The following is a 20283-nucleotide window of genomic DNA, read 5'->3' as shown; positions in this document are numbered from 1 at the left end:
CTGTCTTATTATGGAGTGGAAATTGCTTTGTTCTATTGTGGAATGCCTGTGGAGATATATGTGGTAAACTAAATTGTATTTTTAGTTTTGTGGCCTCCAGCAGTATGTGGCAATGTGCCTGGTAAGGGGTTAAATGTGATCCACATTGCCAATGGCCCAGGAGATTTTTTTTTATCCTTAAAAATGTTGTAACTTAAAATCTCTGTCTTAAGCTCCCACTATTATTTCCTCAGTGTTAATGAATGTAGATGTGTGGTGCCAGTGCATGCTTGGCCCTGTTTTATACTTATTGCTGTAATTCTAGCATCTGGGGAGCAAAACAACACTGAGTTTTTTGTGAGAGTCTGCCTTGCCGGTGCAGTAGGGAATGACAAGTCCCGTTGGGTTGTTTCTAATGTCTGTGAGCTTGTCTTGCTTTCCTGTCAAGTCATGTAGGGCCCCTGCCCCTTGCTCTTGCTCAGGATGTTCACCTAGAGCAGTAAAAATTACACTCTTCAGCGCATCACATCTGTAAGCATTCTCTTGCCTCCTAGCAGAAGAAGGAGAAATCCCAGTTGATGAATTTGTGCGATGGAAGGAGAAGATGCTTTGGAACAAATGAAATTTAATGGGTTGTAGGATGCAACTGTCACGCATTAAATCTCTTTCCTGGAATAAAGGGTTGGGTTTGTTGTTTTTTTTCCAAGTGTTCTGCAGTGCTACTGCAAAACAGAGGGTGAACCAGTGTAACAGGAAATTAATATGCATGGAAAATCAATAATGCAGCACATCTCAGTAATGAGCAAATAACAAAACCAAAATAAGATTCTTTAATACTCTCAAGTATTGCTATATACAGGAAGTGATTTTCATCATGCCTTGATGAGGCCTTGGTATATGTAGCAACAGCTTCACAGGAGATGTTTTTATGAAGGAAGTGCAGCCTCAGCAACTGAACAGCTCAAATCTTTGGTGCTTGTCATGTATGAGTTTCCATATAGGAGGAAAGTATTCAGAATGTCTACTGGGATATATTAAACTGTTAACTAGCACAAATAAATATTACATGCTGGTATGCTGTGAGGATTGTGTTCCTACTCTATGCAGGCTAAGTAAGGTATGCTAGGTTAAGAGGCAGAACCAGTCCCAGATCCTTAAAGCAGTTTACATCTGCTTTTGGCTTTTCCATTCTGGTGGCACCCTCTGCATTTTTCACTGTATTTTTCACTTCACTCTACCTATCCAATTAGAGGTGTTTAATTTTGGTGAGTACCAGTATGTCCTGCTTCATAGGTTTCTTTTTTCTCATCCCTTAACTCTTCTTATTTGAAAGCCCAGAACTGCCTTTGCTGGCTGGTCACCAGATCAGTGGAGATGGGCAGGGGAAGCTGTAGAGCAGCCAGGGTGTGAAATGAGAATTAGAGCCTGTGCAGGCCTGCAGGGCTCTGTATGGGTGAGCACAAGGAGTGATGTATATTGGCAAGTGTGTATATGTATTTCAGAATGCAGATAGCTTTATGTAAATTTCTTAGTGGACACAGAGCTTCATTTTAATTCAGGTCTTTTCAGCTTAGTGAATGCTTCTGAAAATATTCCACTTTTTTTGTTTGTTTTGTTTGTTGTTGGGGTTTTAAATTTTTTTTGCTTTATTTCTTGATCTGTGGTGTGTGTTTGTCCTTCTGTCTTGATTTTTGGCCCTTAAGCATCTTAAATTCAGGTCTGTTTTTCACTAATGAAGTTTCAAGGCTTTTAGCTAATCTGATTGGGAGCCTCTAACGTGATAGCAGCAGAGAAAGAAGTCTCCTGTTGCCATGGACTGGAGCTGGTGTGGGATAGACAACAATGGCTGATCCACCATCTGCCTTTCTGCACTAGGGAAGGAGGGAAAAAGTGGTGTTGGAATATATGTAGTGATCCTGACCCTGTAACACAAAGTAAATACAAGGTTCAGGAGTAATTGTGTCGTATTTCCTCAGATTAGGAGCTGGCTTTGACCTGGTGAGTGTAAGTGCCTGTATCTTGCTCTCTCACAGTGCAGTTCTTTATTTGTAAATACTTGCACTGCTTTTTACTACAATGTTTTCCTTACCAGAAGTAGCAAAGCAGAGCTTTATTTGTAGGGCTTCCCATCGGGAGATGACAGTAGTCCTGCTAGAAATTCTGTGGATGTAACTTGCCCTTTCTTTCACCTTATGTAGCATCCTGCTCCTTCACTTGTTTGAATGTCATTTTTGCACCTTCAGGCTCTAAATGCTATTAATTACTGGCTGCAAACCTTTCACTATGCTGTTTTTACACCCTCTAGTGGTTAAATCATACCCAGATGTTCAGATTGTAGTTATTCTTCCTGCCAGTAGAAATAAGTGATTGATTTGAGTCCTTGCTTTGGCCATTTGAGAATGCTTAGGTCTGCAGTAACAAGTTTATTCTGTGTCCTTTCCCAGATATTTAAGTATTTTGTCATCATCAAGCATGGGCACCAGCACTGAGGCAGATGAGATGGGTTCATGCTGAGGCTGTTATTTGTTGCACCATTGCTTTATGATAACTCAGAGCTTTGTGGTGCTATCTGACCTCCTTGTTCCTCACCTGTCCTGCAAGGGCCTGGGGAGCATGTCTGCTTAATCACTACCATGCAAGCTTGCCTAAAAAGAGGTGGTTTTCTGTTGCTGAAGTGTTGCACTACTGGGTCTATGTTATAACCACGTAAGGAGCTGGAAAGCTCTCTGGGACTGTTCTTAAGATTTCAGGTTTTGCTCTGTGGATGTCTAATGCATATGCATTAATTGCAGGCTGCCCCTACTTTTCCCCAGAGCTAGATTGATGGCAAGGAGGAAGCCCTCAGTAAGGGGGAAAATAAGGGAAGTGTTAGTGTAACATTTTTAACTGAGATAAGAACCAAGTCTCTTGGTGAGGGGAGCTTATTCTCAGGGGACTGTTCAGTTCTTAATCCCTCTGTTGGGCCTGCCAACAAAATGGTGTTCCTTTTTTTTCGTGTGTAATACGAGCGCCTGCCTAAAATGCAGTGAACCAAGACTTCCTTGCTTCATTTCCCAAGCTGTGACAAATAGCTCTGAGGTACTGTGAGTTGGTCTCAACATGGAAAATGTCTGGTACAGCTATACTGATAAAACTTACATACAGACAAACTCATCAAGAATAAATACCTCCAGAAAGCTATTTCATGCTAACTGTGCCAGCTCATCTTCTCTAAAGCTAGGCCTATGTCATATTGCTCTAGTGCTTTTCATGTCAAAATATATTAGACATGATATCTGAAATTTGAGTGCTGAATACTGGCACTTCTGTGACAGAATTTGGCAACTGCACAGTATAATTTTATTTCTCATCAGGAGACAAAATGAGCAAGAACACCTTGTTTAGCTGCCACTGAAGGGAAGAGAGGAGGAGGGAGAGTTTATGGAACCAGGAGGTAATTGTACACACCAGAAATGGGTCAGGATGTTAGAGCTATTATACCTCTTCTGTTATGGAAAGTGATCCTCAGCTATCACAACAGGTTAGGATGTTGGTTTGAAGCCTTTTTTAAAAGCTTGTACTTCCATGAGCACAATTCTTAAATCAAACTGGGCCATTGGCTCAGTACTAATGTGGTGGAAACATCATTACCCATCACAAATGACACTTCCTTCAACAGCTTAATTTCGGTGGCTGGTTTTCCATCTGAGCACTGACCAGGCCTGACCTGTTGTTCTAGTGTATGTAGATGAGACTTCAGCCCAAGGTAGTGTGGGTGCCCATGGCAACTGCTGGGAACAGCTTTATCACTATCCCCTCAGTCTGAGTTCAAGCTTAAGGTGAAATGCAGTTAAATCCTCTCCTATTGTCAGCCTGTTCCCCTGGGTCTCGCTGCTTTGGAGTATCTATTGGGGCATCGTAGGCAGCGGGTGGCTGTGTGTAGTCCCCTGCTTGGAACCACAATCTGGTCTGGGTGAACTGAACAGTGGGGGTGGCAGTTTGTGAGAACAGGAAGCCTCCCTAGCTGCTTTCCACCACCCCACTCCCCGATTGTTTTCTTTGCCCAGTCCTTTCTGATGTGGGGAGTTGGGCAAGGAAGCTCTTCATCCTGATATGTGAAGGGTGTGTGAGCTCCCGTAGGGAGGCAGGACTGCAGGTCACTGGGCTTCCTGTTGAAGCTGGCTGCACAGAGGCACTGCTGTTCCCCACTAGTAGCTGCTCCCGTTGGTGGTCTCTCTGCAGCAAGCAGTGGGAATCTCTGCAGAGATGTTAGAGGAGGGAAACCTCTGTTCACTTGTCTGTGTGATCTGAAGCTCCTTCACCCGTCTTCCTTCTCTTTGTCATGTCAATGAAGCATGAATTTGGGGATATTGACACAACTTGATTAGCAGCGGAGTGGTTCAATAGGAATTAGGATATCCACAGAATCTCTTGGTTTAGTATTAACAAACTGGCATGCTCTTGTCATAAAGCAAGTAAGAAGTGACCTTCTGGAGCAAAGTGGTTTGGCCTTGTGTTTGTTTTTAATCGTACCATGATAGCAGCAGCCAAAGTCTCTCCAGTGCCCTACTTGCGTTGGTCTTGGAACACAGACTCCCTTTCTCAAGAGCTTAAATCTGTAAGTAGTGTTCCTGAAAAGCATTTTGGTTTTTAACTTGTTTTCCTGCTTGTAAATGACCATGAAAATAAACCCTGTAGTGTGTATGCTAACTGGCTCAGTGAGATTGTGGCAGTGGAAGTGTTAAGTTATTCAGGAGCTAGAAAGGAGGGTCGTTTGTAGGTTTTTGGTATGTTGGTTGCTTACAGTTTTGGTTAGAATAGAGTGTATTTAAGACAAATGCTTAAACTGTGGGACAGGGGGAAGTTCTAGGAAAGCCTTAAATAATTTTTTAACATGTTACTCCTTGAGTGAATAACCAGGACAAAGATCAGGAAGTCATTGTGGTCCTCCATGTGAAATGGAGAAGACAAAGCTCGCTTTTCATGGTGCTTCTGAGGAGTGCCTCTTTGCTTGAAAGCAAGCAATCAAAAATTTGGAATGGGACCAAGCTAGTAAAGGAAACTTACAAACATCTTCCTTATGTTTAAAATGAGGTGAACTATACCTAAGACTGCCATATCTACTGCTTCCTCTCTTCAGACAAGCAGTGAAATGTTTCTACTCTGTACTAGAAAGGACCAAAGGAATAGACTGTTGCTAACCTAACTGCAGTGTCCCATAGAAACTAAAGAGCTTTAGAGAATGTGGTCTGGGCAAAAATGTCCAACATATTTAGGAAATGGGAAGCATCTGTGAGGCAGCTGTACACAGAGGAGATCAGAGGTATGTACTGGGATAACTGCTGGGGGGTTACCACATAGCACCTAAGCTGTGAAGGATGTGGGCTAGTTAAGATGTGTTATGGAATGGCATTTAACACTGCAGGAGGGGAGGAGTTTGAGAAATGGTTTAACAGATTGCATCCAACACTGCTTGTAACTCTCAGCACATTCAGAAGGTAAAAAAGCATTGCTCGAGCTGAGAGAGTAAAATTAAAAGTAATATAAATAATGATATCCAAGTGGGAAAATGGAGGAGAGCAGAGTGTTTAGCTAAAAACTGAAGGACTTGCTGACACACTGGAGTTCAAACAATGAGTTAGAAGAGGAAAGGTTTGTCTTGGTGGATCCTATCTAGTAATGCTTCTCTCCTAAATCTGGAACTGCCTTGGTAAGACACTTAGTTGAGATCACTTGAAGTGTGGAGAAGTGGTTCTTTGTTTTCTCACGCCCAGATTATATCCCATAGAAACTGCAGAAAAGATTCAGGCATTGAGATCAGAAAAAACCCTGTAACACATATATCTCTAAATAACTGAGCTTCTCTCTGGAATTTCACTCCTAACCAAGTTACTGTACTTATATTGGCCACATTCCCTCAGATCTCTCCTTTCCTTTCTGTGTAGCTTATTTCCTACCATCAAAACTCTGTAGATACTACAGGAAGTATGGTGTCTTGCATTTGGCATGAGTCTTGCAAACAGATCAGTCTGGCTGTATGTTTATTTCCCTTTTCCCTCATGTCTGCTGCCTTTTGACCTCTCTTGAATACAAGGCAGAGAACTCTTTCCATATGAATCCCTGAATACCTTTCATAAACGCCTCCAGCAAGCTCCATACCAAGGGATGCAAGGTGTTAAGACTTTATTTAAAGCCTTACTGTTACTCAGTAACAAGAGAGGAAAAATAACCACGTGGAGAAAAGACATATAAGAAGAAGTGCATTTGATTGAGAATACTTCCTGACAATTAGGTCCTTCAGCCCTATAAACAGCTTCTCATGGGTAGTAACGATTACCTTGCTGATGAATAGGCCGGCCAAAGCTCTGGAGTTGTAAGGCGTTGGCAGGAAATGGGCTAGATGATGTAATACAAATTCCTTTCATATTTGACTCCTTTGATTCAAGCAATTTCTCCTCTCTGCTTGGGGTTAAAAAGAGGAGATGTGAGTCACCCTGGGGAGAAGACCAGGAGGCCACTTTTTCTCCTGCAATATACTTTTTGACCGTTGAAGTGTCACCCGATACCCTCAAGAGTCTTGGAGACTCCCAAGCCCCTGTTACTTTTGCAAGAGGGTCAGCATCTTTAGATTTCTGCTTCAGAGTGGTGATACAAGCTCTGGAGAGCGTGATGTGTTAGAAGTAGTCTGTAAAGTGATCGGTTGGAGAACCAAAACTAAATGGTGTGGAGAAAACAGCCTGTCGATGGATATTATATCCTAGTGAGGTCATAAACATGGCTATGCTGGGTCAGACAGAAGGTCTCTGTCTTCCAGGGCTCTTGCTTTGACAGTGTCTAATAGCAGGTACTCAAAATAGAGGGAGCAGTGCCAAGCGTTGGTGGTATTGCCCCTCCTCCATCGTCTTGAAGCAATCCCAGGGTTTTGGGATTTCCTGCACATAGAGTTATTTATTTATTTACTTATATATGTTTGATGGGGAAAAAGTTCTTCAGTACACAGCTAACTCAAAATGTAAGTGGTTTTAAAGCTTTCAGATGGGGAGATCTTGGGGTTTTAAGCTTGCACAGCTGCACCGTCATTGCATGGGTGAGGAGTTTCTTCTTAACGGGAAGAAAGACCCTAGTAAAACAAACAAAAAAAGAAAACCGAAAAAAATTAATGTGTGTGCATTTAGTATAAATATTCTTTTTCCCCTGAAGGATTATTAAAAGGAAAAAAAAAAAGTTATCTCTAGACACCGCTAACTGCACGCTCATGTTGCTGAGGGAAGGTACTGCTGCAGCGGGGCAGAGGGCTCAGCTTTTCCCTTCCGGCCGTCGTGTCCGGGCGCTGCGTATCACCGGGAGAGCTCGGACGGCAGGAGGGAGAGTGCCGAGTACAAGCATGTGCGCGGGGCACGGGCCGGGGCTCTGGCGGCGGGCTGCCAGGAGAGGGCAGCCGGCGCACGGCCAGCACTCTCCGCCCCGCCCCGCCCCGCCGGTGCTGGGGGCCTGGCCCGGGGCGCGGTGCGGGGGCGCCGCTCCTTCCTCCCTGCCTCTCCCTCTTCCCCGCGGCGCGTCTCTTGGCAAAGCCACTGGCCGTGTCCGTGGGGCCGAAAGGGCTAAAGCTGTAGGGGAACAGGAGGAAGAGAGTTCGCAAGCATTTTAGGATGACTTAGATTTCTGACAAGGGGAGTTTTGCTCGGAGGGCTGGGGACAGGATGTGTCGCTGCCCAAACCCAGAAGCAGGGAGCATCCAGGGAGGGCTGAGACAGGCCCTGCTGCCCCTCCACGGGGCCTGCCTAGTCATCTAATTCTTCAAAGGGCCGGAAGGAAAAGGTTTCCATAATGCAAATCTTCCCTCTGTTCCAAAGGGTCTCAGGGGTGAGCTGCGGGGAAGTACCGGAGGGGTGGTGGTAAGGGAGAGCTGTGTTGGAGGGGAGCTTGAGCAGGCTCCTGGCCCCAGCTCAGCATTTAGCCAAAGGCACGTGTGCTGCACAGCGCTGCTTCCACCGAGAGGCCCGAGCAAGACGGATGCATGCTTATGGCGAGAGTTCAGGGGTGTCCTCCTCCAGGCCTGCAGAGGTGGTGCTTGAATGACTGGTTGTTTCCAGTTCGGTGTGTGTGCTGCATATCATGACATCTCATAGCTCTCAGGCGAGTGTGTGTGTGAATAAACATTGTTCTTCCATCTTAGCGTTTTGGCTTGTTTTGTTTTTGGTAAAGGAGGCTGTAGACCCCCCAAAATACAGTGTAGTTACAGAACCTTGAAAGATGCTGGAAAAGATTACATGCTTCTGGTCAGATCCTTTACTAAAGGAAATTAAGGCAGTAACAGGCATATGTTGCTAATTTTTAAGGACAAATCATGTCAGATCAATTTAATTTTCTCCTCTGACATGGCAGCAGGCCTGGCAGATGGAGAAAGCTACTGGCTTTGAACTGAGTCCCACATGACCTTTACATAAACTAGGTAAATAAAAGGTGAAATTAAGAAGGGGCTGAGCATCTCAGCAGAAAAGCCTATTTGGAGAAGTTATGTCATGTTTTTCTCTGTGTGTGAGATCTGGAGTCTTAACATGGCCTGTTGTGGCCACTCTGCTCATCTAATGTTCATCAACCTTGAAGGTAATGAAATGTATGTATGTATGTATGTGGAGGGGCTGGCAACCTTTGGAAGGCAGGGTTAGATGTCAGAAAGATCAGAGTAAATGACAGCAATGGTCTGAAATCTAGCAAGGTGAAATTAAACAAAACCAGGGGTTGTACGAACAAAAGGATCTGTGTGTGCAATATAAAATGGAGAACAGATGGCTAAGCATTAATATCACAGGAATGATCTGGGATGATAGGACGTCAACTGGATAGGTGGCGCTGGTTTTTGTGATCTTGAAAGCTTGGAATGCATTTTTATATATGTTGAGTAACTGCAGAAGGTAAGTTCTACGTCAGAGGTCAGCACATTGACTAGAGCACTGTATCTAGTTCTAGGCACTTGAGGGAAGATACAGGCAGACTCTATAAAAAGTCCAGGGAAGAAGAAAAGGATTCTCAGAGAGCATGGCATAGGAGGAAAATATTGACCTTGTTCCTTCTTTAAAAAGAAGAGCAGAGAAATATGGAGGATGAGGATTGTTTACTATGTCCATTAAAGGCAGCTTTATTTACATAAAGGAAGGCTAAATTGGACGTTGTGGGGCAAACCAGCATTTTCTAGTGCAATGTAGTGAAGCACTGGAATGGTATTTTAGGGGACTAGAGTTCCTGTTTCTAGGAGTCTGTAATAACAGGTTAGGCAGTTCCTGATGGATGTTTGTCTAAACATGCTCTGTGCTGCCTCGGAGCATGGAGGACCTCTTGTCTACCCTGCCCTCTACTCGTGTTACTCTCTGACGGTCAAAGGCAAGTTGTTGCCATCTACATAATGCCACAGCTATATTATTGCTATTGTTTTGGGCCTTTCTCATGTTTATGTTTTTAAATTGTAAGATAAGAGGGTCCTCTGCTCCTGTATGATTTTAAAAAGTGCCAGAGATCCTTTCTTTGACAGCTGCCTCATAGCTCTATTTCTTCCTGAGCTTGCTGATTATATTACTCAAAGGGTGCGTGGTGTTCAAAATCTCTGAGTCAGTCCTTCCCTCTGTCTCACAGTAACAATGTGTATCACACATGAACCTTGGAGCTGTTTGATATCTTGATTTATTTTTAAGCTCTCTGGCCAGATCTCCATCTCCAGTGTGCTTGAAAGGGGTAGATTTTAACACTTGAATTTTTTAAATTAACATAAACTCCTCCTTGCTACCCTACCTGCAACTCCCCTTGCATGAAGACAGGACCGAGAGAATTCAGCAGGAGCATTTCCTCAGTCTGGGCAGGGAGCGTGCTTCCGCCAGCCTGCGGCTGGGCTCTGCTGTGGGAGAGCAGCTCGTGTGTGTTACACCGAGTACGGCAACTGCTTCGCTGCCCTGCTCCCGCCGGCCGCTTCAGCAGGATCCTGAGTAAATGAATGGGATCACTTTCTGTTCTGCTGACTTCTCCTGCATGGTGAGTGAGCAGCTCTGCATTGGCTGGGGAAGGATGCTGTGTGCAAGTAGGCTACCTCAGCAAGCTGCGCAGATGCTCCTAAGAATAGCTGGTGGATAGAAGATGGTTTCATTCTTCTCGATATTAAGGGAGAGGTATTTCCAGCAGTAGCATAATGTTGCTCGGAGCAGGCATTTGCCAGATGGTTTCAGCTCCCCTGAGGCTTTGGGATGTGAAAGGGAAAGGGCCAGGAACACACTTTCGATTCATTCCATTAGTAGATTAATCGGCACTGTCCTGGCTTAATAAGTCTCTTAGATTTCCCAGTGGAAATGGCACATGTAATTCTGCCCAGGTCATGCTCTGCACACCTGTGTTGAAGCTTTCACAGCAAGAAGCTGTGCTGCTGCAGGCAACATCTGCAAAACAAGATTTTGGAGGAGGAGGGGCAGGATTTTTTGGTGGGGGGAAAGGAGGAAAACCTTTTTAATGAGTTAAATAATGCTAGTGGGAGCAAGACGGCTTGTGAGAACATGCTTGAATTCTTCTGCCATTTTGTTGGAGGATGTATTTTTAAAACCTTGCAATGGTAATTTGATGTTATGAAGCTTCCCTTTCCCCCTCCCCCCTTCTGTATTAATTGCAGGCTAGATTGCATTTTCCAGGAAGTCTGTGATTAGTGGACAAGGGTGCTCTTCCTGATAAAGGTCAGAGGCTGCTGTCTTGGGAGGCTGGTGATAAAATGAAGAGAAATGTCTCAGTGATTTTTAACTGAAAACCTGAGCAGATGCTGTGGTGCTATTTACTCCGGGCGGGTTGTCCCCCATGACCTGTCTCTTCCCGCCTCTCTTTCCGCAGGCCAGCCAATTGTTGGGGAGTGGATTTAGTTGCCGCTGCACCCACACAGGACAAGGTTTGTAGCTCTTGGCAGTTTCAGCAGGAATCTGGGATTTTAACTCTTTTGGTGCCTGTAGGCTGTGATGAGCTCCGATGTCACAGCAGCACTGAGCTGTGCTTGTTCCCAGGCCTGAGAAAGGTTTACTAGTAGGATAGTAGCTGATGAGATCCATTGAAATTCCTTCACAGTTGGATTTTACTGAGGAGAGACTTCAGGTACTAGCAGCAAAACACATCCTCACCTTTTCTGGTCCATTGTTCCTGACATCTGGTGAACACAAGTTACCCTTTCTTACAGGTCAGGAGGATAGCAGTGGCTAATGTTGGCAACAGTTTGATCATGATTTCTGTTTCTGGGGCACCTGTCACCCTGGCTTCTTGCCATGGTCTCCCTAAGCTAAAACAGTGCTCCTCAATTCCAAGTGCTTGGAGAACATCTTGTTTTCCAACCATTTATGGCAACTAGCTCCAATCCTTTGCAGGATCTGGAGGAAGACTGACAGGGGCCAAAGGAGTAAATGTCATGAGACTCCAGAGCTTTCTGTTGAAAGCTGAGATAGAGATATCTTGCATCCCATGGTATATGTCGCCAGATTTAGGCTCTTTGGTATTTCCAGTAGAATGCCATTTCAGAACTGGGAGCTGAACTCTGACAGCAGTGTTGTCCCCAGTTGCTGCCAGCTTCCCCCCAGACAGAGAACTGCAGTGTTTCTTGAGCAGCTGCTGCTGTGGAGCAGAGCACAGGAAGAGCGATAGCCTCTGAAATAATTTAACATATATGAGCATGATAGACAGATAGAGCCAACTCCCTGAATTTCACTCAGGAATTAATCTAATCATTGTGTAATATGTTTTTACTGGTCTATCCTAGCTAAAGGGCAAACTTAACTATATTAAACACAATTTGGAGCATTTGATTTCCTTCAGACTTAGACTCAGGATAGAGCTGACTATCCGTGTACATATTTCGAGGTTTCTGGGCGCCTCTAATACAGTTTGTAGTGGCACTAGTATTAGATAACCATAGGGAGGCCTTTATCTGAGAGGAAATGTGGTCTTCAGGGCGCACAGAGATGAAAAAAGATTGTTCTGGTCACTGTTGCTTTCTGGGAATTTGGAAAAGAGGAGAAATGTAATACTTGTTGTTGCTGGTTACTTTGTTATCAAACTGAGTACTAGCAGGTACTGTAGTTGTTGGATAGTATGGCTACACTGCAAAGCTTTAATTTGGATTAAGCTAATATGAGAATGTATTAAATAGGACCTAAGGTACAATGACTGCACGTGCTGACTGGCCATAGTTACTGCATACTGTTCATCTCATCTAAAACAAATGTGAGAGTGCTGTTGCTCATGGAATTGGTCTGTCTCAGAAAGGAATCAGAAGAGTAAGAAAGTGGCAGGCAGTCTCTAATGGAAGAGTCTGATTTTGCTAGGAATTGATAAAGAACCCTATCAGAATGGAATTTATAGTATTTTTTGTGTTGTGGCAGGGTGTAGGAGAAAGGAAGGAATGTGGAACAACCTTAACACAAGCTGAGCTGAGGTGTTTGAGGGTCACAGTATGTTTGTACCCCACAGACTGCAGTGGTGCTGAAGACCCAGAGCTATAGCTGGTCTGCTCCTAGGAGGCCAAAATTCTCCTGATTCAAGTCTATCAGTTGACATGTAGCAAGAAACACATCTGAATTTGTTGGAACACCCCATGTTACAAACTCTGTTTTCAGCACTTACTGCACGTGAGATCTGCAGAGTGGCAACATACCCCGTTAGAAGATACAGGGTGTCTATCTATCTGCAGGTTGTCTTGAAAGTCCTAGGTTAAATATATCCATGAAGAATGGACTACTTTTTGCTTATAAAGCAGGAAGCAAGCAGCCAGTCTTTACATACAGACTCTTTTCTAAATTGTCTTGCACTCATAATTCCCTGAGGAACAGTCAGATGGAGGGAGCTGTTTGCTGCAGCCATGAACACAATCCAGCTAGATGGTGGTGGTGGCACAGGTATGGTTAAGGACTGCTTTGCTCAGAATGAGATCAGAAGCAGAATTGCTTTTCTGACAGCTGACCTTTGCTGATCATTGTCAATTGAAGTTGGAGATGTTGTATCCTGTAACTAAATTCCTGCAGTAGCATTTCTGTCCTCTAGAAATCTTCTATATTTTATATCTATTTATGCCTCTTGTCTTATGTTTTATTAATGCCTTTTACATCGGAACAGTCTGCTGTTCCTTTATGTGGTTTGACAACTGCCAATACCTCTGTTGAAATATTTTGCTCTTAGTTCTCTTAATGGCAGCTTTGCCTGGATTTTCTTACTATGGTTACATAATGGAAGTATCTGCAGTCCCCTGACACGTGTGTTTGGTCTCTTTACATGCACCCTTACTTACCACAGGTTGATGCTGTGTTCCACCAAAATGTTTTAGCAGTTTAATTTTGTTGTGCTTCAGGAGATGTCACTCAGTGTTTATCAGTTAACCTCTTCATCTTCTGGAGCCATTTCTTTGCTGACTACATGCTTGTGCCATTTCCCACACTGAAGCCATGTTTCAGGCATTCAGCTGTTTTGTCTTTATTAGGTACATGAAGCTTCTAGGTGATACCATGGACTGTTTTTCTTCTCAGAGAGTCAAATGAAAGAATGCTATTTGAATAAAAGAAGAAATAAAGTGGCTGTGACAATACTGATAAAAAAATGTGCACAATGTAGCATTTGTTAAGCTGATTTCTTTCCTCTCATAGGCGTATTTGCAGTCTACTTCTGGGGTTTATTAGTCTTTGAGTCTTTCTAAGTTGGAGAGAATGCATTTTATACTCTTGAAAGGGGATGTTAAAACCTAGTCTTTAAACAAAGTGATACAGGATAGAATCTTATTGCTGTTTCTAGCAACTTCACAGGGTTTGTAAACTGCTTTCTATGCTGTAGTAAATTAGATCCCAGCAGTACAGGACCTCTGTAGATAAATATAACAGCCATTATGGCTTGATATAGTTGTATTGCCTAGGAAATTACTACTGTTATTGAAAAGGAATTTGCTCAGGGCAAGAGGGTATCCATTACTTCCTGAATAACTCGCTAACATTGTTAACCTTCCTTTGCACAAACAAGCCAGAAGGAGTCCTTTTCTGCAGGATGGTATTGTTCTCTGTCTGTATTCCCCTTTCTCAGCAGCAGGCCTAAGCCAAAGTTTCAGCATATTAATAAACCCCTGTGTGGTCTGGGGAAGAGAGCTGTGCCCAGTCTTTTCCTTTCCCTACTGTTGCAATCCTCTCATCTTCATAACCTTTTTCAATTTTCTGGGTTGTTGCTGTGCTGATGAATTGCTGAAATGGTGCAGCCACTTCATATGGTAAGCATGGAGACAAAAAATGGTGTAATAATGTTGTAGCTCCATTATAAGGTATTTGAAGCAGTTTCTCTCTTGCCACCTAAGTCTCACACCTCAAATGGGATAACCCTTCGACACCATTAGTCCATCCTTTGGTATGGCTTCCCTTGTGGACTATAAAGAGATGAGTGGTTGATGTGGGAGCTGAGTTCATTCTTTTAGTTATGACTTCCTCTTCAAGAATCTGCAACCAAATAAAACCCCTCTTTAGCACAGAGAACTTTTCTGCCCTTTATCAATACAACTGGATATTCTACTCCTTATTTGACACTACAAATAGACTTTTGATGGAGTGTACTGTGTAAATCTTTCTGCTGCTTTATGGAGAAGTTGAAGGGAGGTCAAACTTTGTTCTCTGGATATTATTTGTGAAGATTTTAAGGCAGCTAATAGTTAACTTTTGTTTTTTTTGTTTAATTTACATACCAGGGTTAGAGCTTATTCTGGTTCCCTCTAAATGTATTTGCTATGTGCCAGTTCAGTTTGGACTTGAGACCAGATCCAGGTGTGATAGAATGAAGAAGAGAGTTTGAAAATCAAGTCTGGGGTGGCCACACAGCTGCAGAGATGCTTTATCTTCTGCAGACCTTAAGCTGTCTAGCTTGTCCTCAGAAGGTATTGGAGGATTGCAAACTTCCCTCCTGTTCTGCCATAGTAAAGCTTGCAGCTGTAGGCCGTGAGACTTCCCACTTGGCTGCCCAAACTCATGTTTGCTATATCTGGGGAGCAGTTGCATCACCATTTCATTTTTGCAAACGAATGCCCAAACCCGTATACTGCAGGTCTGAAGAATTCCTTCCTTACAGAATTCCTGTTTGCATGCTCTTGAATGTTTAAGCTGTGAATTCTCTGGCTTCATGATTCAGTTTTGTTGATATGTGGGTGTATTTTTGTCTGGGAACAGATTTTCAGCAAAATACCTTTCCTAGTTACTGAGCTTATTGCAGTTCTCCTAAAGGATTGACAGTGCCTTCCAGAATTAGTGCTCTTGAGCACACTTGTGAGGAGAGGAAAATCCCAAACAAAGTCTGAAAAGCTTTTCTTGGTACCCATTTCCTATGTTTTTTTTTTCACTAGTACTTGAATGATAAGCCTGTGAATTGAGATCTTAAGTTTAATTACTTTGTGAAACAGTAGCAGGACAGTCACTGAAAATTGTTGGTTTTGCTTGCATATCAACATGTTTTATTGTTTCAGTCTTTCTGGGTTTTGTTTTGGGGTATGGAAGATAAAGCCCTTGATAATTTGCTTTTAAATAGGTAATCTCTTTCCAGAAGCCTCTTGCCTCAACTGTACCTGCAGGAGAAAGAACAGGGAATTCAGTTTTCCAGTAATGAAATGGGTTTACTCTAACAAAAAGTTCTTCTTCTTTTTTTCCCTGTAATATGCCAATGTTAGGCTTATTCACTTGGCTAAACATCTAAAAGAGATTGTGGCATTTTTCAGGGTGATCCATTGTATGCACTTGGTATTGCTTCCTTTCACAAGAAGGATAATGCAGAAAGATGCTTCCTGGAGTCCTTTTGGATGTGGAGAGGAAATCTACCTGGTGGTTGAGAAATTCTGACAATCAGAGATCTTGCCAGGATCCTGAGTTGAGGGAGGCTTTGCAAATGAGCAGTACTCTGCCAGTAGGATAGTCTCCAGCGGTACCCAAAGGAGTAAAGCAACCTCAAAGAAGATCCTCTTATCTCCATGGGAACTGCATGTGTGCCCAGGGTTTCCTTCTTTGCCTTTCCCAAGGCAGCTCCCAGCCTCATTTCTAATCTTCTTTGAAAAAAACCCAAACACCCACAAAACAACAAACAAACCAAGACCCAACTGCCCAACCAAACTGGAAAAGAACAGAATCAAGGCACAAGGCATGGCCTAGCCCCTCAGTCAGCAGGAGTCTGATTCCCCTGTTGTCTTGCAGGGACATCCTGCAAGAGCCAGGTAAGCCCTGGAAGGCAGCTATTGAGTTGGAGAAACTTTCCTCAGTGCTGCAGAACATATTTTCCTTCTCATCTCCACTCAGACCTTTCGTAGGTGGTTCTTGCAGTGTTTACCGTGGTGGGCCAACAATTAAGTCTTCATCCTCAGTCTGAATCTACATTCTGCATAAAACATGAAAGCTTGGTCTGACAGTTGGCTGTGAGAGCAACTGCTTTCTTTAGTTTGGAATGAAACTTCTTCTTCAACCTGCCCCAGTCTCTGAGTGCCTCCTCACCCACTTTTTGGCCAACTAAAGCTGCACAGTGAGGGGGAACATGTATATTTAATAGCACTTACTAACTATTAAAGAATTCCATCTTACTTAGAGTTCAGTCTGTTTTAAAAACTACTTTATGGGTTAGTTTTACAGGAGAGGTGGCCAGGGAGCCTTATTAAACATCAGGAGCAGATATTGTTATAATCAGTATTTTTCATTGGTGTATCCAAACGTTCTCCCACCTCTATTCAGTTTGTGCTCCCTTACCTGAGACCTTCCATCTGCACCTTTGGTCTTCAAACTTCTTGTTACAGACTCCCACTTCATTGTTTTTGTGTTTCAGAGGTCCCACCTGGATGCTTCTAGGCAAATCCAGATGCTGCAAAAATTGGTGTTAGCAGCTTCAGTGGTAGCACTGCTTTCCTGATGCAGTCTTCTGGCTAAACTTAGCGAGCAGCCACAGAGCTGGAATATGATGAGCTCCAACAAACACCTGCATTAGAGGATGTCACTGCATCACAGTTGTACTTTTGACCTTACATCAGTTTTAATGTTAGTATTGTACTCGGAGCTTAGTTGAGCTGCAAATGCAGGTTGTGCAGTTGGATGCAGACTGTAGGCCTTCCTGAGTGTCCACTTCTGAGTATTTAGAATAAACCTTTATTTAGAATGAACCAAACCAGGTTGGAAGAGACCTTCAAGATCATCGTGTCCAACCCATCAACCAATCCAACCCACCCAAACAGCTAACCCATGGCACCAAGCACCCCATCAAGTCTCCTTCTGAACACCTCCAATGACAGCAACTCCACCACCTCCTTGGGCAGCCCATTCCAATGGGCAATCACTCTTTCTGTATAGAACTTCTTCCTAACATCCAACCTGAACCTCCCCTGGCGCAGCCTGAGACTGTGTCCTCTTGCTCTGGTACTGGCTGCCTGGGAGAAGAGACCATCATCCGCCTGTCTACAACCTCCCTTCAGGTAGTTGTAGAGAGTGATAAGGTTACCCCTGAGTCTTTTCTTCTCCAGGCTGAGCGATCCCAGCTCCCTCAGTCTTTCCTCATAGGGCTTGTGTTCCAAACCCCTCACCAACTTTGTTGCTCTTCTCTGAACTCGTTCCAGCAAGTCAACATCCTTCCTAAATTGAGGGGCCCAGAACTGGACACAGTACTCGAGGTGTGGCCTAACCAGTGCAGTGTACAGGGGCAGTATGTGTGAATGTGAGCCAGCAGTGTGCTTGGGTGGCCAGGAAGGCCAACAGCATCCTGAATAGTGTGGCCAGCAGAAGTAGGGAAGTGATTGTGCCCCTGTGCTTGTCACTTGTGAGGCTGCATCTCTAATACACTGTTCAGGTTTGGGTCTCTCACTACAAGAAAGACATTGAGATGCTGGAGCATGCACAGAGAAGGCTGTAAAGAGTCTGGAAAACAAATCTTAATGATGAGTGGCTGTGGAAACTGGAATTGTTTAGTCTGGAGAAGAGGAGGCTGAGGGGAGACCTCATTGCTCTTTATAATTACCTGAAAAGAGGTTGTAGTGAGGTGGGGATTGGTCTCTTCTCCCTTGTCTCAGGTGTTAGGATGAGAGGAAATGGCCTGGAATTGTGCCAGGGAAGGTTTATGTTAGATATGAGGAAAAATTTCTTTACGGAAAGAGTGGTCAGGCGTTGGAACAGGCTGCCCAGGGAAGTGATGGAGTTCCTGCAGGTGTTAAGAAATGTGTGGAGATGGCACTTCAGGATGTGGTGGCGTTAGGTCAGTGGCTGGACTCGAAGATTGTAGAGGTATTTTCCAACCAAAACAATTCTGTGCTTCTATGATTCTGCGTTCACAGCTGTAGTGTGGTTAAAGCACACTTGTTACTTGGTTACATCCCTCCTGTTTGTAAGCTCAAGCTAGACAAGAGGATGATAGTGCTGTTCATTGGTAGCTGTTGGAACATCTTCCTCAGCTGCTGCTGGAATGGAAAGCATTTTGTTATCACAGACTATGACAGCTGACTTTTATCCAAATATAGAACAGAAATACATATTGAATGCTTTGGCTCTTCACTATTGGGGATGTTTCTATCCTAGTGGCAGGTTCACCAGTTGCTGGGGCTGCTGTTCTTGAGAAGCTTTGAAAAAACTTGTTACCATCTTCTAGCTCTGGCTGTGGATTTCACTTCCTGTTAGGATTCCCTTGCAAATGTTATTTTTCCCCTTCCTAATTTTATTTCCATTTCCTTCTCTCAGCTGTTATTTTTTTTTTCCCACTTGTTAGAATATATTGAAGTGTTCAAGTGTGGGGATGTGACAGGGAAGCCAAATTAAGCAATCTGCCTGTCCAGGAGAGATATGCCGATGTACCTCAGGTCCCACTTGAGTGCCCAGTATGTGCTTGGATGCCTTGGTTTGGTCTCTATTCTCCTTCTGTATATTCAAAGGCAGTTGTCAAAATATTTTTCTATGTTTTTTACCTAAGCTACTGCTAATTTCTATGTGTACTAATGCTTTCTCTTTTCTGTCAAGATGGAATCTAAAAGGGAATTGCTCATTTTCAGTGTAACGCTCCTTGAAATAAGAAATTGGTTTTTTGTAATTTAGAGATTTCAAGGGTGTTCTTCGGCATTAGCCCCCCTCTGCCTCCTGCGAGTGCCACTGCATTTGAAATTCTTGATCAGATGGGTTTCTCCCTCTGTTATGAAGAGGTGCTTAGCTAGCCACTCATCCTGCATGCCATCTAATGTGATTTCAGTAGTATGTAGCAGACACACCAGCTTGTACCCTGTCTTGAGCTTTATCTGCTAGAATGTTAATCCGTGAGTGTTTGAAATCATATGCCTCTGAGACACAATCGGCTAGAAACAGATAACGTCAGTTTGAAACTGTGCCATACCTATCCCCCTTTTCTGCGCTTGGATCTTTTCCTAAATAGGCTAGAAATTTTGGTAAATCATTTTTAGAGCATTTGGCTTATTAGAAACTTACATACCAGCAAAAAATAATTATATATGTATAGAGTTGAATTAATGCACTTGACTGAGCAGCTATGGTTTTTCATATATGTAATTAAGGCTTTTGATACTGCCACGGAAGCAGACAGAATTTTCTCCCCCCTGTTTTACCAGTGCCTATCATTTTGCCAAATATCTTGATATAATATTAAATAGGTGATTACTTGCTCCCTTTTTTCTCTTTCCCCTTTTATTACTTGCTAAGATTTTCCTTACCTCCCTAACAAGCATTAGTATCTTTACCTCCCTAACAAGCATTAGTAGCTTTACCTCCGTAACAGGCATTAGTAGCTTTACCTCCCTAACAAGCATTAGTAGCTTTACCTCCCTAACAAGCATTAGTATCTTTTTACCTCCCTAACAAGCATTAGTATCTTTGCAGATGGCTTTCTTCCTCTTTCACTTTGATTCACACAACAGCCTGCCATTAGAGAAGAGGGACCACTAGGATGCAGTTCTCTGAATGTTTCTCTCTTAGCTCAGTATATATTAATTTAAAAACATTTTCCTTTTTGCTTTTAATCCTTTTTGAGAGAGGAAAGAGATCCCTAAGAGCTCCTGTGTATTTCCACACACAGCAGCCTTTCAAGTTCCCTGACATATATCCTGTAAAGCACCATTGTTAGGATTAAGACAAAGCATTTTCAGAGGATTCTAGCTACCTGTTTCAGAAGCCTTAGTCATGTCTTTGTTTTGTTTTTTTTGAATTAGACTCATTAACATACTGTTGTCATCTGACTGCTTACAGAATATTTTGTGTTTCCCTAGGATAAGTTTCCCAGATAAAAACACCTCACATCTTTTATTGATATATTTTACATACCAGCTAATGTAGTTGAAAATCT

General features: G+C 43.3%; 1 protein-coding gene across 1 annotated transcript in view; it reads left to right on the top strand.

Annotated features, from left to right (window-relative positions):
• The window catches only part of RBFOX2 (RNA binding fox-1 homolog 2), a 178909-nt gene that overhangs the window by 39352 nt on the left and 119274 nt on the right, over positions 1-20283 (top strand).

This window comes from Melanerpes formicivorus, unplaced genomic scaffold (assembly GCF_026170545.1).
Source record: "Melanerpes formicivorus ecotype bairdi unplaced genomic scaffold, bMelFor1.0.p_v2 SCAF_8, whole genome shotgun sequence".
Lineage (NCBI taxonomy): Eukaryota > Metazoa > Chordata > Aves > Piciformes > Picidae > Melanerpes > Melanerpes formicivorus.
Note: the sequence above shows the minus strand (reverse complement) of the source record. Positions and strands in the feature narration are given on the sequence as shown.